We start from the raw sequence: 22,893 nt of genomic DNA on the forward strand, positions 1-22,893 counted from the left end.
GCCACCAAAAGAAAAGCAATAGTTATTAGTTACACCAGAGTTTCTGTCCTGGGCACAAAATGTGCCAGAATCTGGCAATGCCCTGGGGGTTGCAAAGACTTACTGGCCTCTTTAGCCTATTTTGCTTTTAATAATATGCTTCTAGTGAGAACTATTGCAGTAACTTAAGAAAAAGCTAATCATTAGTGAATTGTAGCGAGTGTGCTATGCAACATTGTGTTGTTTTTTTTTTACAATCCATTGATTGTTTTTCCCCCACTGTTCGTTAATGACACTTTATACGGACCACTGATTATACTGAACAGGCATGAAAGCTGAGAAAAGGAAAAAACGAAGTTTATGCTACATTGTATTAAAATGTTAAATAATCAAATTATCTTTTTATAATCGAATACTAACATTTTTCTTTTTTTACCCCCTCTAAAACAACATCTAAGAGGCAAAGACCATCTTCTAGGCCCCTAGGCTTTACTGCCCATCCCAAAGTATGCACTGTATCATATTCAGCCATGTAGTGTGGATATGTATTTGATACCCCTTCCTTCAGTCTTAATCTCTAGTTCCTGTTTGTGAAGCCCAATTGAGTATACCCAGATGTAAGATATCCTGGTGTCAGCCAGGAAACTCCTCAGAAGATGTTATTACAGGCAGTTCTATTTATGCTACAGGTGATTCTCTTCAAAATCTTCTTAATTTCTGTGTGCAAGGGAAATGTCAACACACAAAACAGGTTTTAAGGTTAAGCTCTGCAAGTCCTATCTTAAACATTACACCTTGTTCTACTCAAAAGGAAATTAAAACTGGCGAAGACATTTGGAAAGACGGTCTTCTCATCTACCAGATTGGCTCTTGGTAATACCAGTTGCCTCCTGGAGCGCTAATCCCAGGCCGTTGGGTGTCAAGTCCTCCCATGTGTTTTCTAAAGCTCCCTGACCTGTCTATGCCCAGTTTAAACAGGTCGGTCATGTTGTGGCCAAGTTTACTGTTCATTGTGGCTTGAACACCATTGATTCCACCAGGCAGGCCATTGGCACTAGGGCTGCCACGCTTGGCTGCGGACCACTGATTTTTCAGGCGATGTCTACTCAGCCCTCATGGAAATGCCTTTTGATAGAACTTGCCTGTTTTGGGACAAGACAGATTCCACTCTTGAGTGGTTCAATTAGCTTAGGGATACGGCATGCTCCCTGGACTTATCTGCCCCACCTTGCCAACCACATCAGCCTTATTGTTCCTTTTGAGGCTTTGTCCGAGGTACCCCATCAGGCAATCCATCGCCATCAAGGCGCCCAGCAGTTTCGCAGTGAAGGCCATGGGGGCTACTGCCCTGCTGTCCATGTTACCAGTAGCTGCACAGTTCCCCGCATCCCCTGCAGCTCCACCCGCCAAACCCCTTTAGTGTGCCCTTAGTTGAGCACAACCACCTGGTGGGAGGCATGATTTGACAATTCTTGTTGGGCTAGTAGGTCCTAACATTGAGTAGGTAAATGCAGCTGTTTGATCAAGATCGATATTCCCTACACTTCCTTTTCATGCTGCCTCACCATTCATCCTTCAATGACTGGCGGAGGACCATATTTCTATTTTGCAAGAAGTGCAAGCCATTTTGGCCAAAGGTGCTAACAAGAGGGAGTCCATGCCAGTAGTAGGGCATGCTTGTTTTTCCCGTTACTGTCTGGTGCCCTAGAGGAAATAAGCCCTTTCTTCCATTTTAGACCTATGGCCTTTCAATTCCTTTCTCCTGAAGGAGATATTGAAGATTCTTATGCTAGCCCTGGCCTTGGCTGCCCTCAACCCTGGAAACTAAATGGTGGTCTTAGACAGGCAGGGCGCCTTTTCCTATATAGCTGTCCTTTGGGACATTGGCACTACTTGCGGTTGGTGGTGGGAGAAGAGCATGCTTAGGGTTGCTGTCCTCCCCCCCTGGTGTCACCAGTGGCATTTCGATGGCAGTGGTAACAGAACACTTTTGGAGGTTAGAGGTTACAGTTTTCTCCTATCTCGACGACTGACTGTTAAAAGCGGGCTTGCAACAGACATTCATCCGCAACTTCCAGATGACGACAAACCTCTTGTCATCTTTGGAGTTCACGATCAACATACCGAAGTCACACCTGAGAGCTCCTCAGACCCTCCCCTTCATCTGAGCCATTCTTGGCATGGTACGGTTTATTGCCTTTATCCCAGGAAAGAAACAAGGACATTCAGGCTGTGATTCCCGTCTTTCAGCATCAGTCCTGGATTTCACTGAGGTTGACTGAGGCTGCTGGGACTGATGGCCTTCTTCATGCTGCTTGTTAAGAATGTCCAGGTGGCATGAGCAGGTTTTGCAATGGGGTCTGAAGTCTTAATGGGCCCAACATTGAGGGGACTTCTCTGACCAAATTCAGAGTTTGTAGGAGACTGCAAAAGATCGGTATTGGGGGTTCCTAGACTGGAATTGGGTCAGCAGCAGACCCCTCTCCCTTTCTCACCCAGAGGGGACAGTGATGACCAATAACCTCTGGAAGAGGTGGAAATCAGAGGTCTCTACACTGTGACAGAGCCCTAGCTCTAATCTTCTGGGACTGGAACCATTTACTTCATGTTGAAAGCCTTCCTGCTGTCCAGCAAGGGAGGCTGGTACAGTTGTTCACGGACACCACCACCACATCGTATTGCAACTAAGTAGGCGGGTGGTGTAACGGAAGCTGTGCCAGGAGGTCCTGCACCTCTGGATATGGCTGGACCGCAAGGGAATTTTCCTGAAGGTGAATCACCTGGCAGGATCTTTGCATGCTAGGCCATCCAAGCTCGGCCATCGGTGCCTAGCAGATCATGAGTGGCAGTCACACCCAGAAATGGCGTAAAATCTGTTCCTCAAATGGGGAGAACCCTGGCTTGATCTTCTCGACACTGCTGAGAAAGCGCAATGTTTGCACTTCTGTGCCTTCTTTCGCTCAGAGATTAATTCTGCCTCAAGTGGAACTCTGGACTGCTGTATGTCTTTCTGCTGATACCACCCCTGCTCGCATTATGAAGAAAATCAGGACTAACTGGGCACAAATCATCTTAGTGGCCCAGCACTGGGCACTGCAAGTATGGTATCATGAACTTCTGGGCTTGATCATCTGTCCTCCGAACAGTCTGACCCCACACCCCTTTCTCACCCCCAGAGGATCTACGGTTTCAGCAATAGGGCTGGGTTCTTCACCCCAGCATTCACAATTTCTACCTCCAAGGACGGAGGTTGAGCAACGACTGCCGACCTTTGACATTCCTCTGGAGGTAGTTCATGCCATCTTGGAAGCCAGGTGTCCCTCAACCAAAAGTGATTACTCCTGTTGGTGGAACTCTGCAGGTTAATCCCTCTGGGCCTAGTTATCTCATGTTTTGTTTGTTTTATACTTAGCCTGGCAAGGCTTTCCTCTGGGCAGGATATAAGGGTACCTTTTGGCTCTTTCATCCTTTTTACGGGTCCCAGATCAGCCCTAGCTGTTTGTCTACTTGTTACTTGTTTTCTACTCCCTTTGTCATGCCACAGCTGAGCATTAACCTGGTCCTCCCATATCTGATGTGAATTCACTTTGAGCCACTTCACAGCTGTCTTGCGGTTTTCACCCTCAAGACCATTTTCATTGTTACCATAACTGCAGCCTATGAGTGAGCGTCAAACTTGGTGTCAACCTTCTGTACACCACCATCTTCCCACAGAATCTGGTTTTGAAGATATGCCATCCTTCTTACTTCAGTTCTGACTATGTTCCACGTTGGTCAAAACATCACCTTGTTGGCGTTCTGTGCTCTGTCTCACCCCTTTAAGGAGGAGAAGAGACTTCACCATTTGGACCCCAAGAGAGCTCTAAGCTTTTATATTGATCATGTGTGGACGATCAGCTTTTTCAGGGACTCTCTGGAGGGAACAAGCTACAGAAGAGAACCATCTCCCTATGTATCGTGCTTTGCATTAAGATCTGCTAAGCTTTGGCCAAAAAGCAGCCTCTGAAAGGATTGCAAGTTCATTCCACCCGAGCCAAAACATTTATTTGCATGTTTGTACCGCGCTGGCTTCGACTCCCGAGGGAGTATCTCCGCGCCTTTGACTTCTATCACATAGTTTTAGGGGAAGAGCTAATTTAGCAGCCTTTTAGTGATGGAACAAGAATGTTTTCAGCATTTTTCTGAAAGGAAGGTGTTCCGCACATAGCCTGAGAGTTTTTGGGAGACTGTTCCAGAGGGAAAGTCCTGCTACTGAAAGTGCTTTACTTCCGTGTCTGGCCTTCTTTGTTCTAGGTACACTGCTCTGCATTGGAATGCTGAGTAGTCACAAAGTACTATTATCTCAACAATCTGGTTTGCAAGAGGTGCTTTCTGCCTGCTTGGTGCTGCAGGTCTTTATAATGTTTGTCCATTCACAGACCTACCCTTGAATAAGTACTGTTTAGTATCAATTTAAAGGTGAGGAATCTGCGGGTATCCAAAAACCCCAAGTCCAGGAATCTGCACACTGGTCACAACCAATTAGCTATTGGGGCTCTGCTTCTGGAAGCGCAGACAGCTACAAGAGCAACTGACTACAGCATGTGGAAGTCACACTCCTATAGGCTCCACATATAACATCCAGAGTGGAACAGCATCTTTGTGGAACCGAATGGCATCACCCACCAGCATCAAGAGGTACTGTTGAAAGGTTTCTGGATCTACTCTGATGCCCTGGGAATATTCAAAAGATAAGGAATCTACAGCTAGATAGTCTCCACCAGAAAGAACATTAGCAAAGGTAGATTTTTAGATAGACATGTGCAAAACGGATCTTGCAAATACCGCTCACTGAACATGGACTTGCAATCCCTTTACATTTTAACTGAGTGTATTAATTGAGAGAAGATATGACTCCATCCTGCAGAACTCATTTAGCTTAATCGTACTGCGAGTTCTAAAACTCAGAAGCGGTGCTCTGTATTAAACCGCATTTCCCCAGTAGCCTGAGAAGTAATGAGTTGCTCTATACCGGGGGGGCCCATCCTTCTCCGTAGTGAAAGCTACTTTTGATCAGTGAAAATCATTCTACGCTACTTAAGGGTAAGCAACTCATGCATTGTTACCAGACACCCATCCCGCACAGCTCTATTGACTTTAAGTCTAATGTCCATAAAACCGGATAATATGGTTTGAACACAATAGTTTGACATGGGGCTCTGTGACAGGACTGCCATGTCTGTCAGTGATAGTGTGGTCTTAGGGGATATATGAACATGTGTGTGTATGAATGGGATAAATGTGTATAGGTCACTGAGACCCTATGTCGTATGTACTTGTGGCACTGGAACACCTTTTGTCATATGAGACACCATTACATGTGTCATATAAACATTTTTTTAAATGGGAAAAGTTTCAAGTCTAGAAAATGTTCTGCAGAAATGTTCATGATATGGAAGATGTTTCGTGACTTTAATTTTCGTTCACTTAAAAGAATGTATTTTTCAGTTATAAATATAACACCATGTATACCAGTCATTGGAAGCAAAAGGCCTGCTGTGTGTAAAGATTTCATTTTGAAATGGTTGAAAATTAAACTGAAGATGTAACTTTGTTTATATGATTTCCATAAAACTCACAATTTAAATTTAATCTAATTGCCAAGTGTCACATTTATAAGCAGCAGGCATCGTGCGCTCAGTGGCCTGTACACAGAGTTCCATATTTATTAAAAAAAAATACAGCCATGTGTTTACATGGGAGGAATTAAAGTGAAGAAACATGCTCCATAAAACATTAAGACTTAAATGGCTTAATTGAAAGTGGAGAACTATATGACAACGTAATGTTTCATAGAAATAGTTAAACTTATCCCATTTAAATAAAGAGGACTGTATTTTTCACTTATAAATATGGCAAAGTGTCTTCTGGCTACTGAGAGCAAGATGCCTGCTGTTTGTAAATGAAAAATTTAGAAATGGGAGAAAATTAAAATGAAGAGTTAACTTAATCATGATGGTAACTTTACATTTTTTACCATTTAAAAGCGTTTAGAAACATTATTTTGTTCTCACACTCCAATATTGAGTTGAAAAGTACTTATTTAGGAGTTAAGTAGGTCTGTGCTTCAGTTCTTCACCTCTGTGCCTTGGGTCATAAATCATACTCCAACACTGCTTGTTGTCAAGCCCTGCCATTTCTAGCCTGAAGATAATAATGTAAAATAAACATCACCTTCCCTTAACTTTTAAAGAAAAACATGACCTTGTTTTCTTTAAATTATTACATGAACATAAGGCTGTGAGCTACTCTGGAGGTGTGAACGAGCTACTTGTAGCTCCTGTTCCACTGGTTGGAGACACCTGCTCCATACTGAAGAACCCAACCCCCCATACTTAGATCACCCACTTGGGGAGTGCAAAGCTCTTGCAGGTAACTTCAGGTACGATGAAACAACTAGGTTATGAAGCCATCTCTACCCCCATTCCATAGATGTTCCTGCAGAGCTTATTTTGAACTTTTCAGGAATGGTTTATTTCCCCCCCCTGGAATTGACAGCTTTTAGGGCATCTTTTTGTTTTCACCCAATACTCGGTTGCATCTTAAGGTCAGATCTTCCTCACCATAAAAGGTGGTCACTCCATGCAGTTATTCCATCATTAATATAACATGATGCTTTATCTCTGGTAGTGGTGAGCCAAGCATGTTGCTTTGTGAGCTACATGATGCCTCCCTGTCTGGGCTCATTTCAGTTGTCAAGACTCGATACTTTAGTGACGGGCCAATGAGTTTGTTACCTGTCATGGATTCCAGTATATTAAGTAGGACGGATCGCACCCCTGGGCTGAGAGCCCCTCCTTTTGTGGGTGCAAGACTACTAGTGCTGACCTGTCTGAAACTATCCTGTCCGGTCAGTTGTTCAGGCTACCCCTGATAATATTGAACATTAGATTACCACAGGAACTTGAAATCTTTGAGCATAAAAAAAAGTTAAAGAGGGTACGAACTCCTTAATCTCCATTTGCTGTTCTCCAGGTAACATAGGAAAATCTCTATATTGTGTGAGGTCTGCAATTGCTTCTTTATCCAGGCGGGAAACAGCCACTACAACGAAGCCATTTCCACGCTGTACTTAACCACGCATGCTTTACAACGCATGCGTGGTTACCACGTAAAGCCTTTACCACGCATTTCCTTACTACGAAATACGTAGTAAAGGAATGTGTGATAAAGGTAGAATAAAAAAAAGGGGGCTATGGGGGTTTGGGGGGGGCCCCCCCCCAACAAAAAGATTGAGTTTAAAAAAAGAAATCACACTTACCATAAAGAGAATGATTTGTGCCTTTCGTCCTTCATGCAAAAAGCCAGCCTCCCTAACGACGTAATAACGTACGTGCGTCCACGTACTTCCAAAACAAAAAAAATAGAAAAGAGACCAATTTACATTGAAGGAGAAGTCCGTCTATGACAAACAGTGAGTATTTTTTTTAATTATATTAACTTTTAATGATTTTCGGGAATATATAAGGAATGGTGGAAGGGATCGAAAAAAGCATTTACAATGAAAATGCCATTAACAAGCATAGTTATACAAAGAAAAACGAAGTATAACTATGCGTGGTAAAGGCATTTTCGTTGTAAAGCATATTCGTGGCAGTGGCATTCTCGTTGTAACGCATGCGTGGAAAAGGCATGCGTTGCAACGGAATGCGTAGTAAAATCATACAACCTATCCAGGCTTGCTTGATCTGTGTGTGTGGTTGGTCGCTCCTAAAGACCAATTGCACCAAACTGTGTGATTCAGAACCCCTCCCATTTTGTTTTGCCCCAATAGCTTCTAATAGGTGACAAGTGGGCTTCTGAAGGATAATTCTACCTGCAGATTTGTCACCCCACTATGGCCAGGCACGAAACTGAATCCAATCAATCTTGTAATAGCGCGCCTATGCCAACAGGTAGGGCTGATCCACCACAACAATGGAAGCAGCGCAAGTGTGATTTCAGTGGAGACATATAGTGTCACACTGATGTCAGTTGCCCTTTTTTCTCCGCACTCTTCGTTGAGGATACTCTCTGATTTCTGTTAGTTTTCTATAATTTTGCTTCACAAAATTCAGCAAGTGCAGTGCTCAGAGTGGCTTCCCTGAAAAAAACAAATGCCATGCCACATCTGCAATAGACATATGTCCATAACCTATCCCAGGAGGTAAGGCTATGGAGCGTGGCAGACTCATGAATCAGAATTGTGTCAAAATGCGCACCTAGAAATGGGAGGCCACATTTTTATGGCTCATGCATGTGATGCTGGTCAAGGTCAGCCTCCAATTATCATCCCTCACCGTCTTTTAAAGTTAAGAGGAGAGAACTCAATAAGAGAAGGGACGAGTAAGAGAACCCTCGATGTTGCTTAAAGTCACATAGTAGGACTTCAAGCGGTGTTCCCCTCAGACTTTTTTGGCATCACTCCTGCCGGAGGAGCCCATTCCAGGAGTGCTGCCGGCTCAGACGCGTGCCTCGGTAAACATTCGGGGCAGGCTGGAGAGTCCCATTCCCATACCTGTTTTGTTTTCGGGCATAGTTACTCCAATCCATGATGGTGTTTTTCCGGCAAGCAACAGCCATCTCTGGTGTTTTTCAGCCCTCTGGGACCCCTTTGCGGTTCCTTTCAGGTTTCTTTTGACTTACCCTTACTGATGGCATTTACCTCCACAGGAGCCACTCATGCATTCCGTTTGTAGCCATGATTCGTAGCTCCTCCACCTATAGCAGTATAGATGCCACCTCTAGAGCCACTGACACGGACTTCAGTGCCTCCAGAGGCACATCCATCAAAGTCCCAGTCATTTCTTAAGTAACAGAGGAGAGATGCCCAAAGGCTACCCGAAGAGGTGAGGTACAGATAGGAATGGCAACCAGGGCCCACACAGTGCCAAGCCTATTGGCACACTTTAGATCTGATTCCCCTGATGCCTGAAGGGATTCCTCCATCATGCAGTTAGGTGGCCAATTTCCTGCCGCCCTCCACCTTCAGACACTGCTTTCCTGGCATCTCTGGACACCTCTCCCGAGATGTAGTGTCATTCAGGGAGAGCTCCACTGGCAAGGATTTCCATCCTGTCATAAGAAAGGCAACTCAAGTATTGAAACTGTCCTACCAAAAGTGGAGGCCAGGTTGTAAAGTTGACTACACAGAATAAGTTAAGAAAGTGTAGTTTATTAGAAGGAACACAGGAGCAAGGTAGGTAACATCCTACACAGGACTTCTTCTTCAACAACTACCATAGTTGCTAGGGAGGGGGAACTAGGATACAATGGAACATAGGATAACATTCTAAAAGGATTTAAAGAGACAACATAACACATCTTCCCCTTTATAATCAAAGAAAACATAAGGAAAAAAATAAAAATTATTAACAAACAAAATCTTCTAACCACTTGGGTTTAGAGCAAATACGTTTCCGGTTCACAAATACATCACTACTACAAGTAGGTTCATTAACAGATGTTGAATTAGAATCATGATTAGATGGAAAAGAGTCAAGTGAAGTGGAAACACTAGGAGGAGGATCTACTACATCCACATTGGGAGAAGGATCTACTACATCGGAAGTGGAAAGATTAGAGCTGGTAGAAAGGTTTTCAGATACACTAAAACCACCATGATCCTCACAATGAATAGAATGAGGAGTAGTAGTAGGTGAAAATTCAGGTGAATTAACAGAGTTCTTTGTTACATTTTTTTTGCCTCTGTAGATTGCAATTCTTTTAAGATTCCACACCTTACCATCACTTAAAAGGACAGCATTGCGAAGAATCTTCTTAACCATAAGGGGTTCAGAAAATTGAGAATCCCCCTTACGGACTTTCCAGGGTTTCCTCACTTTAACCCACATACCAACGCTAACATCTGCAGTACTAGAGCAACATTTCTTATCAAAATTTCTCTTATACTCTAGATGTTTATCAATAACATTAGATCTAATTTTACTCATACATATATCTAAACAAGATTTTTCATGCAACCATTTGGGATTACACTTAGTTCTTGCAACACGCCCTCTCATGATCTCGAAGGGTGACATTTTTAAGGCATCATGAATGTTGGTTCTGTAAGACCAGACATCTTTAAAAGCTGAAGTTTCCCAATCCTCACCATTTTGCATAGCTATTTGTATGGCATTCTTCAGGACTCTGTTGAACCTTTCACAAAGTCCATTACCACTGGGGTTGTAAAGAGAGGTAGTTTTATGAACAATACCAACCCTGTCAAAGTAAGATTTAGTTAATTTGGAAGTAAATTGAACGCCATTATCACTAATGACCTGATTGGGAAGGCCTTCTTCAATTAAAACCTTGTCAATAAAGTTTAAAACAGATGACGAATCAACCTTGTCCACAATAGTGATATTGGGCCATCTTGAAAACACATCAATCATGGAGATTATAAATTTGTGATCCTCTCCAATTGGACCCATAATGTCGATGGCAACAGTATGCCAAGGACCCTCTGGTACCAAAGGTTCACACATGTCAGGTTTGAGCGTGTTGAGTACTTTATCAGAATTAGAACACGTGACACATTCCCGAACAATTCTCTCTGTAAGAACATCAATACCTGGCCACCAATACCATTGTTTGACATTTTGTTTGGTTTTCACAATGCCACAATGATCTTTGTGACACAGTTCAATAATGCCATTTCTTAATAATGAAGGAGGAACAGCTCTGTCACCTCTAAAAATGGTGTCATCCCATACAGTTAGCTCATTTCTAACCTCCCAATAGGGTTTAAAATCAGATGACAATTCCATTTTTTCTGTCCAGCCTTCACGAATGAAAGAAATAACAGAATTTAAAATTTTATCTTTAAGATATTCTTCCTCCCACAACTTTTTCTCAATACAAAAAGGATTACTATCAAGAATATAAGCAACATGAAGGGAATCCCACTCATTCACCTCGCATTCTTGTAGGTCGGTAGGCATCCGGGAAAGGAAATCAGCAATAACGTTGCTTTTCCCAGGTAAATATTCAATTTTGATGATAAAATCTTGTAAACGCATGGACATTCTCGCTATCCTAGCAGTAGCATTATAAAGGCCTTCAGTAGTAAGGAGTTTGGTGAGAGGTTTGTGGTCAGATCTCACAATACTTTCCTTCCCCCATACGAAACTGCAAAAATGCTCAAGAGCCCAGACCAAAGCTAAAGTTTCCTTTTCAATAACGGAGAACTTACTTTCTGGAACTGAAAGTGCTCTTGATGCAAATGCAACAATGCGTTCTTTTCCTGAGCTATCAATTTGAGACAGAACACTTCCCAAACCTTTGTTGCTAGCATCAACAGTGATCACGGAGTTTAGTTCCAAATCAAAAGGACATAACACAGGAGCATTAATGATGTCTAACTTGATACTGTTGAACTCATCCTCACAAGAGGGAGACCAATCAAATCTGACTTTGCTTTTCAAAAGTTGAAGTTTAAAATCCTTTCTCTTCACTTGTAATTGAAAACGAATGAACAACTCCGTTTTTAATACATGAGCGCAATAAATTGAAAAGCGCTCTTCATACTCGTTACCAAAAGCGAAGCGAAGCGTTGTTATGGAGGAGCGTTGTCATGGAGATGATTCTTGTGCGTGAACGTCAATACGTGTTAGCTGGGTGCTCTGTTCGACGAAGTGACATCACAGGCGGCAGGAAGGAGCGAGCGAGTGAACAAGGAATGGAGAGCGAGCCGACTCAGAACGCGCTGTGTTGAATAATAACGCGCTGAAGGTAACGGCAACCCATATATTTCAAAAGACGCATGCACAGGAAAAAACTGCTTAAACCTCCAATTAATGGAATAAAGTCTTGAAAATAATGAAAGCACAAGCGGAGTAGATTGTAGCCGCTGGGGAGTGCGCAGAGTAAACAAAAGACAGATTACTCACGAAGTTCCTTGAACGTGAAGGCCTCATGTAAACGCACTGGATATTATTATGCTATTATCAGGTGGTGCAGATGGGTGAGTGGAGAGCCCTTGGAACCACTCAAAATTAAGTAGACTGAGCTACCAATTGTGGAAATTACGGGGCTACCCAATGCACTCAAACAACAGTGGAACATATGTTATGTAACATGCAAAAGTTTAGTACAAAAAACAAAGTGACAGAAGATTCTTGGAAACTCCAGAGGGAGAGTAGTCCGTTGGAGTCCTTTAATATGTCAAACAGCCAGCCGACACGTGTTTCATCGCTATTGCGAATCCTCAGGGCTATAATGGCTGTGTCAAAACCAGAAGGTCGCGCAGTTGGTGATAATTCCGACCCAGCCGGGCCCGTGACCGTCAGTGTAGAGAGAACAGGGCTGTGTTCCTGTTTTGACCATTGTATTAAATCTATCTTATTATTTAATAGACTGTCCAAACAGGAACACGGTCGAGGAGAGGACACGCTGCATGCCGCTCTTAGAAACACTAAGACTCTGGCGTCCTCTCGATAGGAACTGAAGTCGTACCCGACTCCAAGCTGGGGTGTTGTGACATTAATACCCCTTTAGACCGCTACTTCTTGCAAATAGTGTACATCACCACTTATTCAGTAGACTACTCAGTCTAACGACGTTACATCCAATACATGACGATTTTGCCTACAGCCTCCTCACACTGTTTGGAGACCAGATCCCTGTTCTCTCTACACCAACGTTAACTGCTCAGTACCCGTATTTGGGAATCATGATTGACGAAAGGCTGAAGTGGAGGCCAGCAGTAGAGGCAAGGTGCCATCTTTTTAAAAGAGCCATAGTGGCCCTGATGAGCTTCTCTCAGGAGATTGGGGAGGAGGGCACCAGTGGAGCTACTAAAAATCTATAGTGCCAAGTGTCAGGCTATTGCACTGTATGGGGCGGGAGTCTGGGGACACGTAGACGTTAGCGCCCTCCAGGTGGCAGAAAACACCTTCCTCAGATTCCTTCTAGCAACACCGAGACGTACCTCAATCTACGCATCCCACCTGGAACTTGGAATCCCTTACCTGGAGGATTTGTTAAAGATCCAGCCAATATTGCTTTGGCGGCGCATCTGGACCTCTGATAAAAATGCGCTGACACAGGCAATCCTATTAGACTCAATGGCTCTTGACCAATCCTCAAAAATAACATGGCTTTGGTACATCAGAAACTTCCTCAAGGACCTTGGCTTGGAGAAGTATTATCTTCAACCTGAAGGTATCATCGATCTACCAAAGAGAGCATTGAAAGAACTGGCCCTGAGACACTTAGAGTCCTTGAGGTTGACTTCTGAGTCGACAAAACCCTCGGTCCTTCATGCCAACTTGGTTCAGGTCACATACTCTATCCAGCCGTATTTAACATTACAGACTAGTACGCATGATAGAATGTTACTGACAAGATTCAGATTAGATTTTTTTCATAGACTAGTAGCCTTTCCCGAGAGATATAGATGGGACCTAATTCTCCCTGTTTGTCCCTGTGATGAGGAATCTGCACAGACTAATTTACACACAATATTGCTTTGCAAATTCCATCATCCACACAGGAAAATTTGGCTACTACCACTGTTAAGGCGTTGGGGACTTAGACAGTTTCGCCCTGCAATGCTACGCCTCCAACTGCTAGAATCGGAACTTGTTTGTTATCTGTAAAATTTATGCCGGATCTAGCTTCAGATGACGCAATGAAATAACTTGATGTTCCGTTTTAAACATACTAATCTGTCTTCGTCTGAATTTTATTCTGTAATTTGATCTTTCGTTTAACATGAAACTGTATTATCAAATGTTGCTTTTATGGTTTTCCAATGTGTAAAGCCGAATAAAGAATTATTATTATTATTATAAGTGGTAATGTACACTATTTGCAAGAAGTAGCGGTCTAAAGGGATATTAATGTCACAACACCCCAGCCTGGAGTCGGGTACGACTTCAGTTCCTATCGAGAGGACGCCAGAGTCTTAGTGTTTCTAAGAGCGGCATGCAGCGTGTCCTCTCCCCGGGCCGTGTTCCTGTTTTGACCATTGTATTAAATCTATCTTATTATTTAATAGACTGTCCAAACAGGAACACGGCCGAGGAGAGGACACGCTGCATGCCGCTCTTAGAAACACTAAGACTCTGGCGTCCTCTCGATAGGAACTGAAGTCATACCCGACTCCAAGCTGGGGTGTTGTGACATTAATACCCCTTTAGACCGCTACTTCTTGCAAATAGTGTACATCACCACTTATTCAGTAGACTACTCAGTCTAACGACGTTACATCCAATACACGACGATTTTGCCTACAGCCTCCTCACACTGTTTGGGGACCAGATCCCTGTTCTCTCTACACCGACGGTCACAGGCCTGGCTGGGTCAGAATTATCACCATTAGCCCTCATCAGGGCCACTATGGCTCTTTTAAAAAGATGGCACCTTGCCTCTACTGCTGGCCTCCACTTCAGCCTTTCGTCAATCATGATTCCCAAATACGGGTACTGAGCAGTTAACTGTTTTGCAATCTCCACCAGCTTCAACTGCCTTTGCATCCTCCACAAGACCTTCAAGTGGATACCCGCCAAATGCAGAAAGACCGTCACCCACGCACTCATGATGGAGCAAGGATTCGCACGTAAAGCGACTTGCTCACATTCAAGAACCTCGTTTAACCTGTAATAGCATTAACCAACCTGTTTTGTCATTAATATTGCACTTTCATACTACACGCGGGTGTCTCAGAGATGCTTGCCTATGTGTCTATTAATCGTAATGAGGCTTGCATACTACAGAATCGCTGCTTCGTAGAAATCTAGTCTGCGCATGCGTCGGTCATACCCATGTGATGTGACGCACTCGCAGTTCTGGAGGGATTTTTCGCTCATGCGCATTACAGCTAAAATGGCTGCTTTGTCTTTAACATGCTCTCCGCTTGCTACCGCCGCTTTTGCACATCTATCTATTGCTGCCTAAAACCCTAATGCTATAGATACTATAAAGTAAGGGGTGCAGTGTAGCTGATCATGGTGTACAGTGTATTAATTTTTTCTGTGTTTCTAATTTGTTTTCGCTTACTTTTCATGTACCGCGTATCTGTGGGCCTGGGAGTGGGGAGCCTCTCCATCTTAGAAGTCTGACAGGGACTCACCACGTGACATGAGAAATGAAGTCTTGCAACAGTGGAACTCAGCCAGCTGGCTGCCGAAGCTGAGATGCTCCTGGGAACCTGTTCTTTTGCCTGGGAGAAGACTTCGATTGTACCTAAAATGTATCTAGTTGTACAATAATGTTTGTGTGCTCCATTGTCTTTTCTACTCGTATACATGGGAGCTGGAATGTAAGGGGTGGGTACGGAAAATTAAATATTCATCATGGGAACACAGAATTTTAGGTGGTGACAATGACCTAACCACCTCTTCTGACCAATCCTTAGTTGGGGATCCTGTCACTTGCAACATTTGTGGGTGGTCTGGGGACCCGAAAATGGTATAACTAGCCTAGTTTTAGCTAGAGAAATTGTCCGACTTGTCCGAGTAGCTGACCTGTCACCGACCCTACGAACTCTATAGGTGATTGATACAGAGAGCTGCGGAGCACTCTGTCCGAAATTTCCACAAACTCCAAGTGGTGGAAATAGTCTTAAGTGCTGGCGAAGCACTTTGCTGGGAGATTCGAGAACCCAATCGAGGTTACTGGCGGATTCCGTGCAGAGAGGGAGTAGCGCAGGCGTTGCATCCGAAGCTGCAGGTGTTGGTCGTGCCCTTTTGGTGAGCCCAGTCCTGACCCAAATCCTGAGGGGTATCCTGTCCTGATTGTCCGTGAGCTGTACCTGCTCGCCTACTGGCATCCTAAGTCCTTGAGGGTCCTTGTCCTCGCCTTCCCAAAGCTGACCCGTGGCCAGGGTTAGTCCTCATTCCTGTCCTAGGTAAATATAATTGTGGGTGTCCGTCTATCTATTCTCCTTCCTTCTTCTCTTTTTAATAAAGCATCCTTGCCCATGGTATTCTCTCTGTCATCTCCAAAGACTTATATACAAACTGTTTGTTAGATATGTTCCATTTTTCCCCCCTACCTGTAGGACTTTATTGAAACTGTTTACTTAATTAGTGTGATCTAATTTTATTTATGTTTAGGATCTATGCTTAAATTAGGAGTTAGACTAAGATCAGTTTGAATCACTTGTAGGACTTTAGCAATTCACTGACTAATATGTTTTAAGCTCACTTACCTTAGTATAAGCCTGAAAACTGAATAGCATGTTCCCTGTTACCTTTACCCGGTAGTTTTCCACTCACACTCAATGGTGCTTGCCCTCATTCACAGTTATATTATAGTTGTAATCCTGATTATTGATATTTTGATCTGTATTAGTTTTATCCTCATGTCATTCTGATTTAAACTTACTACATAAAATCTTCAAAATCCTTCAGGTGTCTGTGGTCATTATAAAAATATCGAAGTGTTTTTAAATGTATAAAGTATTAAGGATCTTCTTATCTCTTGTCCACTGCTAGCTCCTGATCCATCAGGAAAGTATGTGCCTGTGGTAAGTCAGGTATCTTGGTAATAGTGTTAAAGAAAACACACAGAATTACTGATGGTGGTGTGTAAACTCGCCCGATTCACAAAAATACTGTCATAAACACGTCATGGGCCCAAGTGCGTGAGATCTGGTAAACTAAGAGTCGGGCGACCTGCGCGCTCTATCAGTAATTTTCTGGTAGCAGATAGATGGTTAGGACTAGTTGAGATAGGTAGATAAGATAGTTTTAGGAATTGTGAAAACTAAAAATGTGCTGCTAAAATTTATTGCTGCTAAAATAAGTTTTGTTATTGCATTTTAAATGTTATAAAAAGTTTGAAATTATATTTTATGAAATGCTGCTATATTATTGCATGTAATTAACATAATTGTTTGTGATTGTTTCTTGTTGTGGGAATCCCCGGGGAAATAAAATAGCAAGTGGTGAGTAGAATCCACTTGGCTGTGAGGTCACTGGCTAGGAGGGAGATTAGTGCATGGTTAGGCAGAACTGGAAGCACTAATTAGGATTTTCCTGAATGAATTATTGAATAAATGATAGCTACAAGTACCCTGTTGAAACTCCCGTTGTGATATCACCTAGTAAGGGTCACGTGCGGAAGGAGTAATAGGTTCTTTGGAGCTTGAGTGATAGCAGAGGAGTCCGCTGGTGAAGGTTTGACTTAGTATATATCCCGGAAAGAAGTGGATGAGTCAAAAGAGTAGCAGGTTCTCTAATGCTTGAATGAGAGGATGGGCAGAAGAGATCTATCCGTAGTGAATGAAAAGTAGACAGAAGTGGTTTACTTGCAGTAGGAGAAAACCCTTGTTCTATTTAAAACCCTCAAGCACAGTGGCGAATGTTATACGTTGTTAACTAAACTAAGCACTTGCACTTTAAGAAAAATTCAAAGTTTCCGTTACCTTGTGAAGGAGGGAGTCGGTCGCAAGGCTGCACTGACGTCACTCCGTGCCGCACTGGTATTGGTTGAGCCAGCGGGTGCGTAGCGAAGCCAGAATTGTAAGGGAGGGGTGAGCGCCGAAGAGTGAGACCGCGTCTCACGAAGGGGCAGCGCACCCATTGGTCAAGAGCTTTTTGCAACCTCGGTGCTGATTGGTTGCTGTGAATTGACAGACGCGCTAGCATTGGAAGCACATAAGTAAACAAAATTAATCAATCCGAGCTTGAAGATAGTTTGGAGAGGTGTATGTGGTATCCTGAATTTTTACCTGATCTGAAAAATCTAGATTTTCATAAGGAGCAGATGCTAAGAGGTAGACCTTACAATATGTACGGAGGAAAGAGAAAATTGACCCTTGCCGAAAAGATCAAGAATTCTTTCAAGAAAGACAAGCCCATTAGAACTAGGGAGGGTGTGATTATTCCACGACCTAATACTCCCTCATCATTTATGATGTTTGATAAAGGGTATCATACCTGTGTGTGGTTGGAAAATTGGGTAAAGTATACTGAAGATGACGGAGTCCTAGCATTTCCCCTCAATGGTACCTTTAATGGTAGAATCCTATTCAACTTGAGGACCCGAATGAATGAATTACACCCCGACCCAGATTAACGCAATATGAAGCTTTAGAGGAATGGGAGATTGAGGCACTAGAGCGAGACAGACCCCGAATGGATAAGGGAGTGAGCAAATGGTATCCAAAATTGCAGCGGGAAACAAAAGAGAAAAAGATGAAACAGTGGAGACAGAATATGATGGTTGAAGGACTATTTCCAATGTTTGGGGTAACTGAACAAGGGGGAGGAAAAAGAGCAGAGAAAACTCAACATCTAATGGCCATGGGGGACTCGGAGGATGAATACTTGGAGGATTTGTTAATGAAAAATCCACCTCTTTATGCTGAAGAGTCTGGGCTCCTAAGCTCGAAAAATCCATTTTTCCGACATCCTAGAAGTAGAAGGGCCAGTGAGACAGATGTGGCTGGTACCGGCTGCAAAACCAGTGATAGTGACGGATTTTGCAGACCTAGCACAGCGGTCCCAAATTACCGACCTTTTGGTGAAGACAGACCAGGGTTAGCAATCCCAACTGCCCCGAGTATATACCCCACATTGGTACCCCAAGTAATGCATGACAACTCTATGGAAAGGGTTTTGCATGAACGAGAAAGAGAAGCACTGATTAAACAGCGAAATGAACTAATTAGACTATAGCTCAGATAAATCCCAGTCCTGACGCCCTGACAATCCCAGTAACTATTGGTCCTGCTGTTCCTCTTTATGGGGATAGACAGGCTAGTTGAAGAACTCCAGTTATTACACCGATTGTAGCACCCCCAAGAAAAGAGCCGCTTGTAGTTGATGATCAGGCAAGTGAATGTGAGTCTGTGATCTCCTTAATGGATCTGCCCATAAGGGAACCCGGAACCAGTGTACCACGGGCAGGAAATCAGTCTAAGGCAAAAGAAGTCCTAATTGAAACAACTTCAGGGATCAGGAGTGCCACAGTAGTGACTCCAGAGGAACTGGACAGATGGACCAGAGAAATAGAAAAAGAAACTCCCCAGCACAAACCTTTAGATATCTATAGACTAAGGATAGAAATGGAGGAACTAATGGCCGGAAACGTGGGATTAGACAGATTGAATACTCTTAGTGAGGAGGAGTTGCTGTTTATCAGCAAAAGCCTTACCCGGAACACCAGAGTGTTCCATGAAAAATTAATGGACAGAGCCACGGATATGGGAATAGATGTTATTCGATCCAAGGTATTACAGAAACACTATAGAGCCGAATTTTCCGACAAGGATTTAGAAAACATGAATGTGTCATGGAAGAAGATACAGATAAAAGAATTGCTGAACATACTGCAGAAATGGGGAGATATAGACAAATGGAAAGCCCGGTGGGCAAAGAAAAAGAAAGACAGTAAGGCAAAACCAAAGACTTCTGAATATGTGTTAAAGGAAGTGGGCAAGGCAGAAAATCTGTGGTGCACAGACATAATATCGACTCCAAAATATCGACTGGACATAATATCGACTTTTAAATATAGACTGGACAAAACATCGACAGGACAGAATATAGATGACCAAAATATCGTTTTTAAGGTAAGTGATATAATATCGACTGTTAAAAATATAGATAGTAAAAAATGTCGAATTTTTAATAATATCTAATTTTTCATAGTGTTTTTTTAATTGTATAATATGTGTGAAAAGTGTGTATTTATGTTATAATTAATAATTAGTAATGATTTTTGTTTTTATAATTATTGCGTAATTTAATTCTGTAGCGGGTTGTGGGTTTATAGGGGAGTAGGGTGGGAAGTATTTTAATTATAATTAATTAAATATTTTAATTTATTTATTGATAGTAAATTAAAATTAATAGTTAAGTAATTTATAATAGTTAATTAATTAAATTTTAATTGGTAATTTATTTTAATTCATTGATTAATTGGTAATTATGTAAATTTTAACAAATTATTTTTGTAGCGGGTTGTGAGTTTATAGGGGAATTGGGTGGGAAGTGATTAAATTATAAATAATTAATTAATTACATTTATTTATATTTATTTAATTTCAAATAATTGTTAAATACTTTTTCATTATTAAATAATTAATTGTAAATATTTGTATTAATTAGTATTAATAGGTGATCAATAGAAATAATTATTGTTAATTAGTAAATTTAATATATTAATTATTATATTGTATACACATATTATTTATTTTTAATTAATTATTAATAGATATTCAATAATACATTTTTTAATTATTTATGAAGTATTTACTTTCCCTAATGTTGTATTCTCTGGAGTGGGAATAGTAATTTTAACCCCTACGCTATCCAACACTTTCCCTACTGTTGCACCCACTGGAGTGGGAATAGTAATTTTAACCCCTACGCTATCCAACGCTTTCCCTACTGTTGCACCCACTGGAGTGGGAATAGTAATTTTTACCCCTACGCTATCCAACGCTTTCCATACTGTTGCACCCACTGGAGTGGGAATAGTAATTTTTACCCCTACGCTATCCAACGCTTTCCCTACTGTTGCACTCTTCAGGTTTCTTTTGACTTACCCTTACTGATGGCATTTACCTCCACAAGAGCCACTCATGCATTCCGTTTGTAGCCATGATTCTTATCGGTAGCTCCTCCACCTATAGCAGTATAGATGCCACCTCTAGAGCCACTGACACGGACTTCAGTGCCTCCAGAGGCACATCCATCAAAGGCGCAGACATTTCTTAAGTAACAGAGGAGAGATGCCCAAAGGCTACCCGAAGAGGTGAGGTACAGATAGGAATGGCAACCAGGGCCCACACAGTGCCAAGCCTATTGGCACTCTTTAGATCTGATTCCCCTGATGCCTGAAGGGATTCCTCCATCATGCAGTTAGGTGGCCAATTTCCTGCCGCCCTCCACCTTCAGACACTGCTTTCCTGGCATCTCTGGACACCTCTCCCAAGATGTAGTGTCATTCGGGGAGAGCTCCACTGGTGGGGATTTCCATCCTGTCATAAGAAAGGCAACTCAAGTATTGAAACTGTCCTACCAAAAGTGGAGGCCAGGTTCAACATACTGATGGAGGTCCAGCAGCTTGCTTCGGTGAAGTTGTAATGACTGCTACCGTTTAATGAGGCCTTGTTTTACCACATTGAAGCAGTCTCAGACATACCTAGCCCTTCTCTAGTTGTAAACCGCCTCCTTGCCAGGATGTATTTGAAGTCTCTAGGGACTCCTATCTTCTGTATAGCATATACCTCAATAAAAGACTTAGTGGTGTATGTCTCTTCCTGTACTAAGCATAACCCAGGATCATTCCCTTTAGTACCCAAGGGTAGAGAGCCCAAAAACTTAAAGGTGGTTGGAAAAATGTGTTGTCTGCAACTTGAATTTGAAGCTCATGAAGACAACATGCCTGCTTGTCGGGTATACCCATGCCTTGTGGAAATTGGTTCTTATAGTGATCCCTAGTTTACTAGTCTGACTGAAAGACCTTTTTTCTAAGGGGGTGAGTGGTGAACAGGACAGTTCCAAGCAGATTAGAAGGCAAGACCTGGTTACAATGGGTTGTGTTCCTATGATCCACTGGGTTCTCTGGTGAGGTGCAAGCAAGTCTCATGCGCACGTCATTTGATGGGGCTTGCTTGTTTGGAGACACCGCCTACCTAGCCTTTGAGAGGTTCAAGGACGGTAGGGCTACCGCCAGATCTTTGAGGTTGCAATCCCCAGCACAAGGATGCAGATGACTGTTTTGGAAATGTTATGGCTTCTCCAAGGGATTTAGCTTTCACCTCAATAAGCCCTCCCTACCCATCTAGCAGCCATTTCTATTTTACGGCAATACAGGTTCAGAGGTAAAAGAGTAGGGATCCCGAAAGGCTTTTTGTCAGAGAAGCAACCGGGTGCACAGCCTCATGTAAACGCACTGGATATTATTATGCTATTATCAGGTGGTGCAGATGGGTGAGTGGAGAGCCCTTGGAACCACTCAAAATTAAGTAGACTGAGCTACCAATTGTAGAAATTACGGGGCTACCCAATGCACTCAAACAACAGTGGAACACATGTTATGTAACATGCAAAAGTTTAGTACAAAAAATAAAGTGACAGAAGACTCTTGGAAACTCCAGAGGGAGAGTAGTCCGTTGGAGTCCTTTAATATGTCAAACAGCCAGCCGACACGTGTTTCATCGCTATTGCGAATCCTCAGGGCTATAATGGCTGTGTCAAAACCAGAAGGTCGCGCAGCTGGTGATAATTCCGACCCAGCCGGGCCCGTGACCGTTGGTGTAGAGAGAACAGGGCCGTGTTCCTGTTTTGACCATTGTATTAAATCTATCTTATTATTTAATAGACTGTCCAAACAGGAACACGGCCGAGGAGAGGACACGCTGCATGCCGCTCTTAGAAACACTAAGACTCTGGCGTCCTCTCGATAGGAACTGAAGTCGCACCCAACTCCAAGCTGGGGTGTTGTGACATTAATACCCCTTTAGACCGCAACTTCTTGCAAATAGTGTACATCACCACTTATTCAGTGGACTACTCAGTCTAACGACGTATCATCCAATACATGACGATTTTGCCTACAGCCTCCTCACACTGTTTGGAGACCAGATCCCTGTTCTCTCTACACCGACGGTAACTGCCCAGTACCCTTATTTGGGAATCATGATTGACGAAAGGCTGAAGTGGAGGCCAGCAGTAGAGGCAAGGTGCCATCTTTTTAAAAGAGCCATAGTGGCCCTGATGAGCTTCTCTCAGAGATTGGGGAGGAGGGCACCAGTGGAGCTACTAAAAATCTATAGTGCCAAGAGTCAGGCTATTGCACTGTATGGGGCGGGAGTCTGGGGACACGTAGACGTTAGCGCCCTCCAGGTGGCAGAAAACACCTTCCTCAGATTCCTTCTAGCAACACCGAGACGTACCTCAATCTACGCATCCCACCTGGAACTTGGAATCC

This window comes from Lissotriton vulgaris, chromosome 3_1, assembly GCF_964263255.1.
Source record: "Lissotriton vulgaris chromosome 3_1, aLisVul1.2, whole genome shotgun sequence".
Classification (NCBI taxonomy): Eukaryota; Metazoa; Chordata; class Amphibia; order Caudata; family Salamandridae; genus Lissotriton; species Lissotriton vulgaris.